The following is a 19,655-nucleotide window of genomic DNA, read 5'->3' as shown; positions in this document are numbered from 1 at the left end:
CATGCTGGATGTCCGTCATGTACTCGGAGATGTAGGACAGATGTTGCTGCTGGCGAGCCGACCAGGGATCGGACACCTTGTGGTCCGTGAACGCGGTGAACAGTCTGCCTTCTAAGAAATACCTGAAATGCCGGATTGCCAGATACAGTGTCACCAGCTCCTGGTCGAAAGCACTGTACTTGAGTTTGGGTGGTCATAGGCGCTTGCTGAAGAATGCCAAATTGTCGCCAGCACCCCTCGATGAGCTGCTCCAGCACCCCACCGACTGCTGTGTCGGATGCGCCCACTGTGAGGGCAGTCGGAACGTACATTCTGGGGTGCACCAGCATCGCGGCATCTGCCAAGGCTTCCTTGGCTTTAACGAAAGCGGCCGCGGCCTCCTCGTCCCAAGTAATGTCCTTGCCTTTACCCGACATCAGGGTGTACAAAGGGTGCATGATATGAGCTGCTGAGGGGAGGAAACAGTGGTAGAAGTTCACCATACCAACGAACTCCTGTAGGCCTTTGACCGTGTTGCGCCGGGCAAAGTGGCGGATCGCGTCTACCTTGGCGGGCAGAGGTGTTGCCCCATCTTTGGTAATCCTGTGGCCCAGGAAGTCGATGGTATCAAGACCGAACTGGTATTTGGTTGGGTTGATCGTGAGGCCAAAATCTCTCAGGCGGGAGTAGAGCTGGCGGAGGTGGGACAGATGCTCCTGACGACAACTGCTGGCTATAAGGATGTTGTCCAAATAGATGAACACAAAGTCCAGGTCGCATCCCACCGCGTCCATTAGCCGCTGGAACGTCTGTGCGGCATTCTTCAGGCCAATCGGCATTCGGAGGAACTCGAACAGGCCGAACGGGGTGATAAGTACTGTTTTGGGGATGTCTTCAGGGTGCACTGAGATTTGATGGTACCCCTGGACGAGGTCTACTTTGGAAAAGATTCTTGCCCTGTATGTGCGGCATGGGGTAGCGGTCTGGAGTTATAGCCTCGTTCAGTCTGCGGTAGTCGCCGCATGGTCTCCAACCCCCAGCTGCTTTGGGCACCATGTGCAGGGGGGAGGCCCATGGGCTGTCGGACCTCCGTACGATCCCCAATTCCTCCATCCTCTTGAACTCCTCCTTCGCCAGGCGGAGCTTTACCGGGGGGAGCCTTCGTGCGCGGGCGTGGAGGGGTGGTCCCTGGGTCGGGATGTGGTGCTGTACCCTGTGTTTGGGCATGGCTGCCGTGATCTGCGGTGCCAGAATCGATGGAAAGTCCGCCAGGATTCTGGTGAATTCGTTGTCCGACAGCGTGATGGAATCCAGGTGTGGGGCCGGCAACTTGGCTTCACCCAGGGAGAATGTCTGGAAAGTCTTGGCATGTACCAGTCTTTTCCCTTGCAAGTCGACCAGCTGGCTGTGAGCTCGCAAGAAGTCCATTCCCAGGAGTGGTTGAGCCATCGTGGCCAGCGTGAAGTCCCACGTGAACTGGCTGGTGCCGAACTATAGCTGCACTGTGCGGGTGCTGTAGGTCTGTGTCGTGCTGCCATTTGCGGTCCTCAGGGTGGGTCCTGGCTTCCTGTTGCGGGTGTCGTACCCTGTTGGGGTCAAGACACTGATTTCCGCTCCGGTGTCAACCAAGAAGCGGCATCCCGACTGTTTGTCCCAGACGTACAAGAGGCTGTCCTGGTGGCCAGCCGCCATAGTCATTAGCAGCAGCTGGCCCTGGCCCTTGCAGGGCGGGCGACAACGGCAGGCTTTTGTGCCCCACCGCTGGTAGTAGAAACACCACTGTTCACTGTCCTCTGTCTCTGTGTTGTGTGTGCCCCCCTGCTGGGCCTGGTCTGGTCCGCTGTTGGGCGCATGGCCTGGTAATCTGACCGACAGACGCCACACTCTCCCTCTTGGCTTTCCACAGCACATCTGCCCGGGCCGCCACCTTCCGGGGGTCGCTGAAATCTGCATCGGCCAGCAGCAGATGTATGTCCTCGGGCAGTTGCTTTAGGAACGCTTGGTCGAACATGAGGCAGGGCTTGTGTCTGTCAGCCAGGGACAGCATCTCGTTCATCAATGCTGACAGCAGCCTGTCTCCCAAACCGTCCAGATGAATCAAGCGAGCACCCCACTCACACCGTGAGAGGCCAAAGGTCCCAATGAGCAGCGCCTTGAATGCTTCATATTTGCCTTCTTCCGGGGGCGACTGTATGAAATCCGCAACCTGGGCGGCCGTCTCCTGGTCAAGGGCGCTCACCACGTGATAGTAACGCTGGGGTCAGAGGATATCTGCCGAATCTGGAACTGGGCTTCTGCTTGGCCAAACCACACGCGTGGTTGCAGCGTCCAGAAACTGCGTGAACAGATGAAGAGTCGGTCATCTTTGGTCCAAATCCCGTTTGGACCGTTGGGGTTACCAATGTAGCCATGTACTACATACAGAGCGAGAGACAACGACACGCAGTCAGTAAGTCATTTTGAGACTAGTTTATTCAAATTTCGCGGCGCTGGCATTTAATCTCCAGCGCCCGCCCTCTCCGGGCGGAAATGACGTCAGAGGTGAATTACCAAAGTCTCCCTCCGCGCGCTGGCTATTTGTGAGCTGGTTCGCCTGCGCAGAAAGTGGGTCGCCACAACATCTTTATTTCCTCATGGACTCTTTGAACAGGGAGTATGCAGACAGTAACCCACTCTGCAGCCCTGTGTGGTTTGGTGTGGAGCCAGAGTTGAGAACTGTTTGGTCAGCACTCTGTGTTTCCCTGGATGGTGTCACATTACACACATACACACACACAAACACACTCACACAAACATTCACACAACGCTCACACACATACAACAACGAAACGAGAACTGTGACTTGGAGATTTTAAGTCACCAACAGGAGTTTTTGAAAGTTTTGCCCTAAACTCACATTAGAAGTTAATTCCTACAATTTACAAGGAGTATTTTGATTGCAAACAGCTGCAAAGTGTGGAGCAAATTTGATTGTACAGCTGCGGTTTTGACCAGGCTTTTGACCCTACTGGTCAGGGTGACCTGTGTGCTCAGACAGTCGGAGGCCAGCTTGTTGTGCAATGATAGTGTGGGACTAGACAGACAATAGAGGGGGAAATCTCTCCCATTGATTGCAGGCTGGGGGAAGGGTGAGGGCAACGTGCTGCCACAGTTATTTCCTCACTCCAGCCAACCACCCAACTAGAAGAATACTTTAATTGTGTCAGGGACAGCCAATTGAAGTTTTTGTCTTATTGCCAGCCTCAATCCCACTGGCCATTTTTGTTCTTTGCAATTTGTAAAACACGTGCTGACTCACTCCACCACTAAACGTGAGGACGCTGCATTGTAATGTTTGCAACTGTGCAGTGTGGAGATCTGAGGAGGGCAAACGTTATGCAAATGACGGGAATCTGTGTGGCAGAAACACCCTTCTGGGGCAGGTACTTCCCTGTGCCACAGCTGGGGGCATGCAGACAGACAGGGCAACCGAGGAATTGTTCAACAGAGCGGGAAGAATCAAGAACAAAGACTGTCACATTAAAACCAAACTTCATTGGTAAAAGCATTTTCAATATGACTAATAATCCTATCATTTTAAGAAATGATTCAGAACTCAGCCTGGTATCACAACCACACAAATAGCGTTTAATTGTGAACTTCAAAACAGTGGGAAACCTCACATGGATGAAACGCAAGAACAGGTTTATTTGGAAACTGATATTTGCCTTTGCTGTATGCTGCCTCTCCAGATAAGCAGGGATGCCAATGCATTTACAAGCTATCATTCCATCACCAGCCTTTCCAACCCTGGGCTCAGCCGTAAGCCCCAGTAATGAACGTGATGTGGCTGACCTGGGAACCACACAAGGGGTGACCTACGCTGGAGCACTTCTGAGTTCAGCTGTAGGTTTGGTTTCTGTGTTAAATATAATTCCTCTTCAATAGCCTTTCACTTCATCTCAATTATGACCTCTGTGAAAGATCAGAGGAGACAATCAGGCTGCTAATCTCTTAAAAGCAATGCTTCCTTTCTGTATATCAATAGCATTGATGATGTTGCTTTGAATATCCCTGTTATCAGTTCACTAGGACTCAGTCTGATATCAGCTTACTAACCCTGATAACTAGCATTGAACCCATGATCTCTGGAATGCCTAATGGGTTCCCTGTTTTACAAAGTTCTTATCCATTCTAGAGAATAGTTAAATATTCAACCCGCTAGACGATTCACACTTCAATAAGTTACTGTTTGATGCTTCATTCCACACAAAAGATATAGCTCTATAGCATTTCAAAGCAGCTTATCACAATCAGAAGTTTTTCAGTGCAGTAGAAATGAAAGTCTTTTTTAACCTTTAAATTAATGATTAATTGGTAATTGGCTTAGCATTGTTACAGGTACCGAGATACAATGAAGAATGTTATTTTGCATACCATCCATACAAATCATTCTAAGCATAAGAGGGCACGTGTTATCACGACAGTGTCATGGTCCGGATCGGTTCCCCTTTAAATTTAGTTAGGTTGCATTAAGATCCGGACCATTGACTCTTTGTTCCCTTCTAATTCCGTTTCATGTGTCCCTTGAGCTTGGCAATTAAGGTGATCTACTCTTGACCCAAACCGGCAGTTTATAAGCCCTTGGCTTTAGCCGTTCGGGGTGAGAGTGTTAAAGAAGCCTTCGCAAGTCGCTGCCGCTATGACAAGCCAGAGTGACCCAGCCCGCATCGGAGTACCAGCAATTCACCTTCCGTCACCAGAGTGACCCAGCCCGCATTGGAGTACCAGCAATTCACCTTCCGTCACCAGAGTGACCCAGCCCGCATCGGAGTACCAGCAATTCACCTTCCGTCACCGGAGTGACCCAGCCCGCATCGGAGTACCAGCAATTCACCTTCCGTCACCGGAGTGACCCAGCCCGCATCGGAGTACCAGCAATTCACCTTCCGTCACCAGAGTGACCCAGCCCGCATCGGAGTACCAGCAATTCACCTTCCGTCACCAGAGTGACCCAGCCCGCATCGGAGTACCAGCGATTCACCTTCCGTCACCAGAGTGACCCAGCCCGCATCGGAGTACCAGCGATTCACCTTCCGTCACCAGAGTGACCCAGCCCGCATCGGAGTACCAGCGATTCACCTTCCGTCACCAGAGTGATCCAGCCCGCATCGGAGTACCAGCAATTCACCTTCCGTCACCGGAGTGACCCAGCCCGCATCGGAGTACCAGCAATTCACCTTCCATCACCAGAGTGACCCAGCCCGCATCGGAGTACCAGCAATTCACCTTCCATCACCAGAGTGACCCAGCCCGCATCGGAGTACCAGCAATTCACCTTCCGTCACCGGAGTGACCCAGCCCGCATAGGAGTACCAGCAATTCACCTTCCGTCACCAGAGTGACCCAGCCCGCATCGGAGTACCAGCAATTCACCTTCCGTCACCAGAGTGACCCAGCCCGCATCGGAGTACCAGCAATTCACCTTCCGTCACCAGAGTGACCCAGCCCGCATCGGAGTGCCAGCAATTCGTCTTCTGTCGCCAGGGTAGGTCTGGGCAAGGTCAATCTGCCAGGGGTGAGTTGAAGGCGGAGTCCTGACTTGACGTTCATGCCCAGTGTTCATGTCTGTCCCCTTGAAGAAGAGTCCCGGTTCGATGCTTGATCTGAAGGAGGAGTCCTGGCTCAAGATTCCTTGGCCTGTGTTTTGGTGTCCACGTTTCTGGCTGCGGCGATCCATGGGTCCATGTTTCTGGCTGCGGTGAATCAAGGTCCTAGTCTCCTAGTCCAGGGTCTGCGATGATCCAGGTTCCACGTTCTCGGCTGCGGCAATCCATGGATCCCAGTCTCCAAGTCCAAGGGCCATGGCGGTCCCAGTCCCCAAGGTCCCAGTCATGGCAGCGACGATCCATGTTCCCACAGTCCAAGTCATGGCTGCGGCTGTCCCAGTTCCCTGTTTCCAAGTGCCAGGTCCGTGGCGATCCAAGTCCCTAGTCCCCTAGTTCGAGTTCGTGTTCCTCTTTGTCCTCCTTGATTTCCCGATTTTCTGTGTAGCGAGTAATAAACGCTATTTTATTGAACCTAAGAAAGACGTGTTTGTGTCCTGCGTGTGGGTCCTCTCCCTCACCCTTGTCCCCACCTCGTGACAGAGAGGCAGGATAAGTTTCAAGTTCCTGGGTGTCAATAACTCTGAGGACTTAACCTGGACACAACATACTGATGCGGCTATAAAGAAGGCAAGACTGTGGCTATATTTCATGAGGAGTTTGAGGAGATTTGATTTGACAAATAAAACACTCGCAAACTTCTACAAATGTACCGTGGAGAGCATTCTGACTGGCTGCATCAGTGTCTGGTCTAGGGCTACTGCACAAGATTGAAATACATTGTAGAAACTTGTAAAATCTGTCAGCTCTATCATGGATACCAGCCTCCGTATTGTCCAAGACATCTTCAAGGAGCAGTGCCTTTGGAAGGCGGCGTCCATATTAACAATCCCCACCACCCAGACATGCCCTCTTCACACTATTACCGTCAGGAGAGAGGTCCAGAAGCCTGAAGTCACACACTCACCGATTCAGGAACAGCTTCTCCCACTCTGGCATCCGATTCCTAAATGGACATTGAACCCACCAACACTCCCTCACTATGTTTTTATTTCTGTTATTTTGCACTACTTATAACTATTTAATAGAGATATATATTCTTAATGTAACTCAGTTTTTTTCTCTATATTTATTTATTGTGTATTACATTGCACTGTTGTTGTTAAGTTAACAAATTTCACAACATATGCTTTGAGAGGCTGGTCAATGAGTACATCTGCAGCTTGTTACCACCCCACTGGACCCCCTACAATTCACCTATCGACACAAACCGTCAACAGATGACATAATAACCACAGCTCTACATACCGTCCTTACATATCTGGAGAAGGATGCTTATGTGAGAATGTTGTTCTTGGACTACAGTTCAGCATTCAACACCATAATTCCCTCCAGGCTCTACAAGAAGCTCAAGAAGCTCGGTCTTCACCCTGCCTTGTGTAGCTGGATCCTGGACTTCCTGTCAGATCACCAGCAGGTGGTAAGAGTGGGCTCCCTCACCTCTGCTTCTCTTCCCCTCAACACAGGAGACCCCCAGGGCTCTGTCCTAAGCCCCCTCCTTTACTCTCTGTATACCCGTGACTGTGTCACCACCCACAGCTCTAATCTGCTAATTAAATTTGCCAATGACACTACATTAATTGGCCTAATCTCAAATAATAATGAGGCAGCCTACAGAGAAGAAGGCATCACGCTGACACAGTGGTGTCAAGCGAACAACTTCTCCTCGATTTTGCACAAACAAAGGAGCTGGTTGTGGACTACAGGAGGAATGGAGACTGGTTAACCTCTATTGACATCAATGGATCTGGGGTTGCAAAGGTGAACAGCTTCAAGTTCCTCAGCATCCACATCACTGAGGATCTCACGTGATCTGTACACACCGGCTGTGTGGTGAAGAAAGCACAACAGCACCTCTTTCACCTCAGATGGTTAAGGAAGTTTGGTATGGGCTCCCAGATCCTAAGAACTTTCTACAAGGGCACGATTGAGAGCATCCTGACTGGATGCATCACTGTCTGGTATGGGAACTGTACTTCCCTCAATCGTGGGACTCTGCAGAGTGTGGTGCAGACAGCCCAGTGCATCTGTAGACGTGAACTTCCCACTGTTCAGGATATTTACAGAGAAATGTGCATAAAAAGGGCCCAAAGGATCATTGGGGACCCAGGTCACCCCAACCACAAACTGCTCCAGCTGCTACCATCTGGGAAACAGTACCACAGCATAAAAGCCAGGATTAACAGGCTCCAGGACAGCTTCTTCCACCAGGCCATCAGACTGATTAATTCATTCAGACACAACTATATTGATTGTCCTATTGTACATAATATTTATTACAAATTACTATGAATTGCACAGTGCACATTCAGATGGAGATGTAACGTAAAGATTTTTACTCCTCATGTATGTGAAGGATGTAGGAAATAAAGTCAATTCAATTTTCATTTCGAGGGAATACAAAGAGCAAATCAATAACAGAATGCAGAGTACAGTGTTACCGTTACAACTACTGAAGAAAGAAATTGCAGTGTAGTTAGACAAATAAGGTGCAGGGGCCACCACAAGGAAGATTGAGAGAGCAAGATTTCATCTTGATCCAGTAAGAAATCTGTTCAAGTCTTATAACTGTGTGATAGAAGCTGTCCTTGAACCAGGTAGTGTGATAGAAACCAATGATAAACAGTGTATACCCACCATCTATGAAGGATCACTCTCCACTTACTGTGTTGCTGCAGGGATGGTCAGAGTTGAACCTGAATCAGGTTTAATGCCACCGACATATGTCTGGAGATGTATTGTTTTGCTGCACCAGCACATTGCGATACATAATAATAAAGTTATAAATTACAATAAGAAACATATATGAAATAAGTAGTACTAAAAGGACTGAAGTAGTATTCATTGGTTCATTGTCCATTCCAAAATCTGATGGGCATGGCTCCCCTGCCCTGATGGTGGCAATGAGAAGAGGGTATGTAGTGGGCGATGCCACCTTTCTGTGGCGTTGCCTTTTGAAGGTGTTCTCGATGCTGGGGAGGCTAATGGCCAGGCTGGAGATGGCTAATTTTACAACTTTCTGCAGTCAGCTTGCTGTGAGCAGATGTTGCGGGGTGCCAGCGATTCTGTATTGTCACTTACCGTTGAGGAGCTTTCTGAGGTAGACTGTGCAGCATGGTTCAGTTTCTTGGCATGCTATTGATATGCCGTCCATTTTTCGCTGGCGTAAAGCAGATTGGGAAGAGCTATGGCTATGAAGCTTCAGCTTCATCTGTAGACTCATGCCTCATCTGATCTAGCTGGTGATATAGAGCCTGCCGAAGGGTACATTTGCTTTGGTGACCCTGGCATTTACTGCATCATCAATGACGATGTTCTGGGACAGTGTGCTGACAAGATTCTGGGTTGAGTGTGACTGTTGATGGTGATGTTTGCTTCAATGTACGATTTCCCTGATTCATTGCTTCAGTCTCCCTGGTGTTGATGCAAAGCCCAAAGTTGGTACTCACATCAGAAAACTTGTCATACAGTGCTGCATATCATCATTTGAACCAACATGGAGAGCGCAGTCATCAGCATCGCTGATGATGATTGCCATAGCCTTAGTTTTGATTGGAGCCTCCAGGGATGGAACAGTTTCCTGTCAGTGCTGAATCTGATGCCGATACCTACATTGCTGTCACTGAAGGCATTGGTCAACATGGCGGTAAACACCAGACTGAATAGTGTTGGTGTCAAGACGCGACCCTGCTTGATCCCACTTGAGCAGGGAAGGGCTCGGATTTCTCACCACTGTCCTGAGCTTCAGCTTTCATGCCATCGTGGAAACGCCACACCATGGCGACGTATTTCCCTGGGCGCGGTACCTCACCATCATCTTCTCTGCTAATGGTGTTGAAGGTCTTAGTCAAATCGATATAGTAGGAGAACAGGTCGTGTTTTGATGCTGGCATTTCCCTTGCAGAAAACACCATGTTGATAGTCGCACGCTCCTTCTGGAATCCACACTGGCTCTCTGGTAGGAGTCTCCTGTCACTGTGTGATGTGAGGAGAAGCCTGGTGGAGATCTTGCTCGCGATAGACCGCAAGGATATTCTCCAATAGTTGCTGCAGGACCGTCGTTTGCCTTTTGCTATACAGGTAGATGATGGGTGCATATTTAAATTCCTGGAGAACCATCTCTTGCTGCCACATGAGTTGGAAGAGCTGAAAGACAAATGAAAAGCAGAAAGGTAAATGGTAAATTTGACAGTGCTTCTCCCTATCGATGCTGCCTGGCCTGCTGTGTTCTACCAGCATTTTGTGTGTGTTGTTGTTTGAATTTCCAGCATCTGCAGATTTCCTCGTGTTTGCTAAGGTAAATGGGAGACAGTTTCCGTCAAGGACCTTCCAAGATCGTAACAGAGGGCACAAAGCATCTGAGTGGAGCAGTAGAAAGCAGTGCTCTGCCACAAATTAATAGACAGATGCTTCAACACCATCCCTCAGCTAGTGGCCATATAAGGCCAATCAAACCATGTAGGAGAAGAGCTATTTTCCCAAAGGAGTGGGAACATTCATTGGCGTGGATTCTGCACTGATAAGTTATCATAACACCCAAAGAAAGCTCCTCCACTGACTGTTGTATTTCTAGATACTGTATCTCCAGGATAATCAGAGAAAATTGTTCTACCAATGAATATTTTAAGAATTTATAAGCTATTATTGCTGTAACTCACACAGACAATATGAAGTTTTGATTTGAAGTTAGTGAATGCTTAATGGTGCAATTACTGCTCAGCACATTACCTCCCTTCAATGGCTTTCATTGGTAGCTGTTGTAATTACCTCAGCGACACCATGAGAAGTGGAAGCAGGAGGCAGACTTTTGATTTGGTTCCCACATTCTGCAGGATCATGACTAATCTGACATCCCTCTTCCACTTTTCCTCCTTCTCCCATAACCTTACTGATTAGAAATCTTATCCATCTTAGGTTTCAATCGATGCCCCAGTGCTCACTGTGCCATGGAGTTCCGAAGATTCTCGACACCCCTCCTCATCTCAATGTATGTCCCTCCCCAAACTCTGAGATCATACCCACTCCTCCCCGACACAAGGTGCTAGTTAACATCTTAGCATTAATCCTATCTAGCCACTTAAGAACCTCATATGCTTGATAAGATGGTCTCACATTGTAAACTCTCACCTGTCTAACCTTTCCTCAGGACAACCTGTTTATACCATGGATCATCCCAGTGAACCTTTATTAAACCATCTTTAATCAAATACTTTTTCTTAAATGTGCCTTGTACAGTTGAAAATTACAAAAGTTCAAAAAATTTTCAAGTAACTTTATTATTAAAATACAGATGCAGCGCTATATACTACAAAATGTGCTGTGTTGTTGTTTGAATTTCCAGCATCTGCAGATTTCCTCGTGTTTGCACTATATACTACCCTGAGGTTCTTTCTTTTTGCAGCATTCACAGTTATTTCTTCAGCGGTTTGATCAGGGCATGTCTGCACAAGCGCGCGAACGTCAGCCAGTGAGGACAGCGAGAAGAGTTTAAAAGGAGACAGCTTTATAGAGTGGGCGGCTGTGGAGCAGGCGTCAGAGTAGAGGGAGACAGAATAGGAAGGCTTTGGCTCAACAGGGCTTTGGTATTAACAGGTTGCGGCGAGGTCGGTTGCCTGTGTAGAATACAGACAGGAAGCTTGTGTGTGAGGCTGGTGTTCTGTGCTTGGCATCAGATGTGGGAGGTCCTGGAGACTCCCAGCCTCCTGATCAGCCACAACTGCACCAAGTGCGTTGAGCTGCAGCTCCTGAGGGACCATGTTAAGGAATTGGAGATGCAGCTCAATGACCTCAATGCTCAGGGAAAGTGAGTAAGTGATAGATAGGAGCCATAGGCAAATAGTCACACTGGGGCCTGGGGAGACAGATAGGTGGGTAATAGTCAGGAGAGGGAAGGGCAAGAGTCAGAGGCTAGACAGTACCCCATGACTGTACCCCTTAACAATAAGTACTCCAGTTTGAGTACTGTTGGGAGGGGATGGCCTACCTGGGGGAAGCAACTGTGGCACAGAGTCTGGCCCTGTGGCTCAGAAATGTAGGGAACGGAAGAGGATGGCAGCAGTGATAGGGGACTCTATAGTTAGGGGGTCAGATAGGCGATTCAGTGGATGCAGGAAAGAAACACGGATGGTAGTTTGCCTCTCAGGTGCCAGGGTCCAGGATGTTTCTGATGATGTCCACGATATCCTGAAGTGGGAAAGAGAACAGCCAGAGGTCGTGGTACATATTGGTATCAATGACATAGGTAGGAAAAGGGAAGAGGTCCTGAAAAAAGACTACAGGGAGTTAGGAAAGAAGTTGAAAAGCAGGACCTCAGAGGTAGTAATCTCGGGATTACTGCCTGTGCTACATGACAGTGAGTATAGGAATAGAGTGAGGTGGAGGATAAATGCGTGGCTGATGGATTGGAGCGGTGGGGGGGCAGGGATTCAGATTGCTGGATCATTTGGGGTAGGAGTGACCTGTAGAAAAAGGGCGGATTGCACTTGAATCCCAGGGGGACAAATATCCTGGCAGGGAGACTTGCTAAGGTACTGGAGAGAGTTTAAACTAGAATTGCTCGGGGGTGGAAACAAAACTGAAGAGACTGGGGAAGAGGCAGTTGGCTCACAAAAAGAGAAATTTTGGAGTCAGTGCAAGAGGGAGGATAGGCAGGTGATAGAGAAGGGATGAGCTCAGACTGATGGCTTGAGATGTGTCTATTTTAATGCAATGAGTATTATGAACAAAGTTAATGAGTTAGAATGTGGATCAGTACTTGGAGCTATGATGTTGTGGGCATTACAGAGACTTGGATGTCTCAGGGCAGGAATGGTTACTTCAAGTGTCAGGCTTTAGATGTTTCAGAAAGGACAGGGAGAGAGGCAAAAGAGGTGGGGGTGTGGCACTGCTGATCAGAGATATTGTCACAGCTGCAGAAAAGGAGGAAGACATAGAGACTGTGGGTGGAAGTTAGGAACAGGAAGAGGTCAATAGGTGTTTTTTATAGTAACAGGGATATCAAAGAGCAGATAGGGAGACAGATTCTGGAAAGGTGTAATAATAACATGTTTTTCATGGTGGGAGATTTTAATTTCCCAAATATCTATTGGCATATATGGAGTGAGGTGTTAAGATGGAGTGGAGTTTGCAAGGTGTGTTCAGGAAGGTTTCCTGACACAATATGTTGATAAGCTGCGGCTGTACTTGATCTGGTATTGGGAAATGAACCTGGTCAGGTGTCAGATCTCTCAGTAGGAGAACATTCTGGAGATTGTGATCACAATTCTATCTCCTTTACCATCGCACTGGAGAGGGATAGCGTTTAATTGGAGTAAGGGCAAATATGAGTTTATCAGGAAAGAACTTGGAAGCATAAATTGGAAACAGATGTTCTCAGGGAAATGAATGGAAGAAATGTGGCAAATGTTCAGAGGATATTTGCATGGCGTTCTGCATAGGTATGTTCCAATGAGAGAGGGAAAGGATGGTAGGGTACAGGAACCATGGCGTACAAAAGCTGTTGTAAATATATTCATGAAGTAAAGAAGAGCTCACAAAAGGTTCAAAAATCTAGGTAATGATAGCAATCTAGAAGTTTATAAGACTAGCAGGAATGAGCAGAAGAATTAAATTAGGAGAGCCAGAAGAGGCCATGAGAAGGGCTTGGCGGACAGGATTAAGGAAAACCCCAAGGCATTCTACAAGTATGTGAAGAGCAAGAGGATAAGACGTAAGAGAATAGGACCAATCAAGTGTGACAGTGGAAAAGTGTTTATGGAACCGGAGGAGATAGCAGAGGTACTTAATGAGTACTTTGCTTCAGTATTCACTACAGAAATGGATCTTGGCGATTGTAGGGATGACTTACAGTGGACTGAAAAGCTTGAGCATGTAGACATTAAGGAAGTGGGTGTGCTGGAGCTTTTGGAAAGCACCGTTGGATAAGTCTTGGGACTGAACGAGATGTACCCCAGTCTACTGTGCAAGGGAGGAGATTGCTGAGCCTCTGGCAATAATTTTTTCATCACCAATGGAGATGGGTGAGGTTCCAGAGGATTGGAGAGTTGAGGATGTTGTTGCCTTATTCAAGAAAGGGAGTAGAGATAGCCCAGGAAATTATAGACCAGTGAGTCTTACTTCAGTGGTTGGTAAGTTGATGGAGAATATCCTGAGGATTTATGAACATTTGGAGAGGCATAATATGATTAGGAACAGCAACATGGCTTTGTCAAAGGCTGCTCTTGCCTTATGAGCCTGATAGAATTTTTTGAAGATGTGACTAAACAGGCTGAGGAAGGTAGAGCAGTAGATGTAGTATATATGGATTTCAGCAAGGCATTTAATATGCTACCCCATGCAAGGCTTCTTGAGAAAGTAAGGAGCCATGGGATCCAAGGAGGCATTGCTTTGTGGATCCAGAACTGACTTGCCCACAGAAGGCAAAGGGTGGTTGTAGATGGGTCATATTCTGCGTTGAGATCGGTGACCAGTGGTGTGCCTCAGGGATCTATTCTGGGACCCTTACTCTTTGTGATTTTTATAAATGACCTGGATGAAGAAGTGGAGGGATGTGTTAGTAAGTTTGCTGATGCTACAAAGGTTGAGGTGTTGTGGATAGTGTGGAGGGCTGTCAGAGGTTACAGTGGGACATTGATAGGATGCAAAACTGGACTGAGAAGTGGCAGATGGAGTTCAACCCAGATAAGTGTGAGGTGCAAACATGAAGAAATCTGCAGATGCTGGAAATACAAACACACACAAAATGCTGGTGGAACACAGCAGGCCAGGCAGCAAGTATGAGGTGGTTCATTTTGGCAGGTCAAATATGATGGCAGAATATAGTATTAATGGTAGGACTCTTGGCACTGTGGAGGATCAGAGGGATCTTGGGGTTCGAGTCCATAAGACACTTCAAGCTGCTGCACAGTTTGACTCTGTGGTTAAGAAAGCATATGGTGTATTGGCCTTCATCAATCATGGGACTGAGTTTAGGAGCCAAGAGATAAAGTTGCAGCTCTTTGGGACCTTGGTCAGATCCCACTTGGAATACTGTGCTCAGTTCTGGTTGCCTCACTACAGGAAGGATGTGGAAAGGGTGCAGAGGAGATTCACAAGGATGTTGCCTGGATTGGGAAGCATGCCTGATCAGAATAGATTGAGTGAACTCTACCTTTTCTCTTTGGAGCGACGGAGGATGAGAGGTGACCTGATAGAGGTGTATATGATGATGAAAGGCATTAATCGTGTGGATAGTCAGAAGCTTTTTTCCAGGGCTGAAATAGCTAGGATGAGAGTGTACAGTTTTAAGGTGCTTGGAAGTAAGTACAGAGGAGATGTCAGGGGTATGTTTTTTATGCAGAGAGTGGTGAGTGTGTGGAATGGACTGCTGGTGATCGTGGTGGAGGTGAATATGATAGGGTCTTTAAAGAGACTTCTGGACAGGTACATGGAGCTCAGAAAAGTAGAGGGCTATGGGTAACCCTAGGTAATTTCTAAGGTAAGGTTTAAAAAAGGTTCTAAGAGTAAACCTAGCAATTATAGGCCTGTCAGTTTGAAGTTAATGGTGGGTAAATTAATGGAAAGTATTCTTAGAGATGGTATATATAATTATCTGGATAGACAGGGTCTGATTAGGAACAGTCAACATGGATTTGTGTGTGGAAGGTCATGTTTGACAAATCTTGTTGAATTTTTTGAAGAGGTTACGAGGAAAATTGACGAGGGTAAAGCAGTGGATGTTGTCTATATGGACTTCAGTAAGGCCTTTGACAAGGGTCCGCATGGAAGGTTAGTTAGGAAAGTTCAATCGTTAGGTATTAATATTGAAATAGTAAAATGGATTCAACAGTGGCTGGATGGGAGATGCCAGAGAGTAGTGGTGGATAACTGTTTGTCAGGTTGGAGGCTGGTGACTAGTGGTGTGCCTCAGGGATCTGTACTGGGACCAATGTTGTTTGTCATATACATTAATGATCTGGATGATGGGGTGGTAAATTGGATTAGTAAGTGTGCAGATGATACTATGGTAGATGGCGTTGTGGATAATGAAGTAGGTTTTCAAAGTTTGCAGAGAGATTTAGGCCAGTTAGAAGAATGGGCTGAACGATGGCAGATGGAGTTTAATGCTGATAAGTGTGAGGTGTTACATTTTGGTAGGAATAATCCAAATAGGACATACATGGTAAATGGTAGGGCATTGAAGAATGCAGTAGAACAGAGTGATCTAGGAATAATGCTGCATAGTTCCCTGAAGGTGGAATCTCATGTGGATAGGGTGGTGAAGAAAGATTTTGGTATGCTGGCCTTTATAAATCAGAGCATTGAGTATAGGAGTTGGGATGTAATGTTAAAATTGTACAAGGCATTGGTAAGGCCGAATTGGTGTACAGTTCTGGTCACCAAATTATAGGAAAGATGTCAACAAAATAGAGAGAGTACAGAGAAGATTTACTAGAATGTTACCTGGGTTTCAGCACCTAAGTTACAGGGAAAGATCTTTATTCTTTGGAGTGTAGAAGGTTGAGGGGGGACTTGATAGAGGTATTTAAAATAATGAGGGGGATAGATAGAGTTGACGTGGATAGGCTTTTTCCATTGAGAGTAGGGGAGATACAAACAAGAGGACATGAGTTGAGAGTTAGGGGGCAAAAGTTTAAGGGTAACACGAGGGGGAATTTCTTTACTCAGAGAGTGGTAGCTGTGTGGAAGGAGCTTCCAGTAGAAGTGGTAGAGGCAGGTTTGGTATTATCATTTAAAGTAAAATTGGATAGGTGTATGGACAGGAAAGGAAAGGAGGGTTATGGGCTGAGGGCGGGTCAGTGGGACTAGGTGAGAGTAAGCATTCGGCAAGGACTGGAAGGGCTGAGATGGCCTGTTTCCGTACTGTAATTGTTATATAGTTATATGGTAAGGACATGTTCAGCACAGCTTTGTGGGCCAAAGGGCTTGTATTGTGCTATCGGCTTTCTATGTTTCTAAAATACAAAGAAACACAATAAAATCTATGAAAAAGCACCATGAATGCCAAGAGTAACATAGCAGTTAATGTCATACATTTACAGCTTGGTGCTTCAGAGTTCAGAGTTCAATTCCTCTGTAGGAAAGTTTGTACGTTCTTCCCACAAGCACATGGGTTTCCTCCGAGTACTCCAGTTTCCTCCCATAGCTCAAAGATGTACAGGTTAGTAGAATTAATTGCTGATTGTAAGTTGTCCTATGATTTGGTGAAGGTTAAATTTGGTGCCGTTGGTCAGCATGGTTCATTATGCTGTTCTGTGCTGTATCTCAAAATAAAATAAATCAAAGCTACACACGGCAAAGATAGACAAACAACCCCTGTGCAAGAGACAACCAATTTTGCAAATACAAATAATAATAATAATAAATGAGTAATAAATATTGCAAACATAAACTGTAGAGTCCTTGAATATGAGGCCATAAATTTTGGAAACAGTTCAGTTTTGTGGTGTGGGAAATTATCCACTTGGTTCAGAAGGCTGATAGTTGAGAGGTAATAATGGTTCCTGATTCTGGTGGTGTGGGACCTAAGGCTCCTGTGCCTGTAAAACAAAGAAATAGATGGGATCCCAAAGAGACCACACGTAACAAAGACTGACAAACATCCAATGTGCAAGAGAGGACAAATAGTGCAAATAGTTTCCAAAAGTAAACAAATAATACACAAAACATAAGACCATAAGACAGGGGTCCCCAATCTTTCTTGCACTGCGGACTGGTTTAGTATTGCCAATATTCTTTGGACTGGCCGACAGGGGTGAGGGGGAGTTAATCACGACCGGAATATAGGTGATAAGTCAACTATAAGTCACTTACAAGTGACTAATGCATTCAATTTTGTTTCTAAAAAGGCTTATCTAACAAATTTAATATTAAACACAACACGTATTTTCCTTGCATGAATATAGTGATGTCAATTATACGTCACTTATAAGTCAATAGCATCATAACATTTTAAGTAATGTTTGGATATTAAATACACAGCACATATTTTCCTCGTATGAATATATTAAATAATTACAACACACCAATATCACTGGATCAGTGGGAGCCCTGGGCTTGTTTCCCTGCAACAAGACAGTCCCATCAAGGGGTGATGGGAGACTGTGATAATCAACGGGGGTTCCTTACATTCAGTCTATTCCGCAATTTGGTTTTTGTTGCATTCATTGCAGAAAACCCCACTTTGCAGAGATATGATGTTGGAAATGGAAGCAATGTTTTCAGTGCTTTCATGGCTATCTCAGGATATCTCAGCCTTGACTTTGATCCAGAATGCCGGCAGAAATGTTACATCAAACATATTTTTCGGCCCACCGTCATTTGCAAGCTCGAGGAGTTGATCTTCTTCCTGCGCTGACGTGGATGATTCACCGGGGACATCCACAAATGGGTCACAGACCCATCCCTTTGCACGTCTTGTGTCATTTGCGGTTGGGAAGTAACGCGCAAATTCTGTCAACAGCAAAAATAGGTGATTGCACACCAGCTGTGAGAAGGACGGTGCAGCCTCAGTCTCTCCCAAAATCCTAGCTAATGTTGGGAACATGTCAAATATGCCCTTGTCCACTCACTGTCCCCACAGTTCCAGTTTGGCTTTGAAAACAGACACTTTATCTGCCAACCTGAAGACAGTTGTCATTCTGCCCTGAAGTGACAAATTGACTTCATTGAACAGGTTGAAGATGTCACACAGGTAAGCGAGTTTTGCACGTCACATGGTGACTCATTAAGCCGTTCCAACAGCTGTGCTTCGATGTCCTCCACTATGTCATCGATTCTCCTTGAAACTGTTGTAGCTGAAAGAGAAACCTGTGCCATCTTGTTAGCTGCCGCTTCTCCCAACAGTTTACGGCACATGTCCTTGGCAGCAGGCAGAATCAATTCTTCACCAACAGTGAAAGGCTTCTTAGCCTTAGTAACACGGCTGGCCACTAAGTATGACGCTCTCAGAGCAGCAGCATTTGTGGAGGTGGTGGCTCTCAGCACTTGCTTCTGTCACACTTATTCACATTTTTTTCCACCCAGAAAACTCAACGGGTTTGCCTTTAAGTGCAGGGTGCTTGGACTCAAGGTGCTGAAGCAGCTTTGAGGGCTTCATTGCCCCATTAAACAGCTTATCTCCACATATTACACACAGGGGCTTGGAGCATGCCAGTCACCAGTCACATTAAAGCCATATTTTATGTATGACTCGTCGTATTTTCTGTTGAAGGAAACTTTATTTTGCTTTGCAGTCTTGGCCTCAGCTGCCTCTGCATTATCATCATCGTTAGGCCTTTTATTTCTTACCACCTCTTCCAAAGAAATGCTCAAGCGACGTTTGTTTTTTACTCATTGAGTAGTGGTAGGTTAATGACTGACTGATGAGCTCGTGTGTGTAATGACCCCACATGCATTCAAGTTCAACAGTGGGCGTGACGGAATGAGGAAAGATGCAGCTGACTCATATCGTTTCATATAACCAAATCATATCGTTCCCTTGCGGCCCAGTAGCACATGTTTTGTGGCCCAGTGGTTGGGGACCACTGCCATAAGACGTAGGAGCAGAATTAGGCCATTTGGCTCATTGGCTCTGCTCCATCATTCCATCATGGCTGTTTTATTATCCCTCTTAACCCCATTTTCCTGCCTCATCCCCATATTCTTTGATGCCCTGACTAATCAAGATCCTATTAACCTCCATTTTAAGTATACCCAATGACTTGGCCTCCACATTCATCTGTGGTGATGAATTCCACAGATCTCATTACCCTCTGGCTGAAGAAATTCCTCCTCATCTCTGTTTTAAATGGACGTCACCCAATTCTGAGGCTGAGCCTCTAGCCCCAGGCTCACCAACTGTAGGAAATATCCTCCCACTATCAACTCTACCTAGGCCTTTCAATATTCAATAGGCTTCAGTGTGATACCCCCTCATTCTTCTAACCCCAGAGAGTACAGGCTCAGAGCCACCAAACATTCCTCATAGGTTAACCATTTCATTCACAGGATCATTCTCGCGAGCTTCCTGTGGACTATCTCCAAAGTAAGCAC

Source organism: Hypanus sabinus, chromosome 28, assembly GCF_030144855.1.
Source record: "Hypanus sabinus isolate sHypSab1 chromosome 28, sHypSab1.hap1, whole genome shotgun sequence".
NCBI lineage: Eukaryota > Metazoa > Chordata > Chondrichthyes > Myliobatiformes > Dasyatidae > Hypanus > Hypanus sabinus.
The sequence above is the reverse complement of the archived record's forward strand: the minus strand, read 5'-3'. Positions refer to the sequence as shown.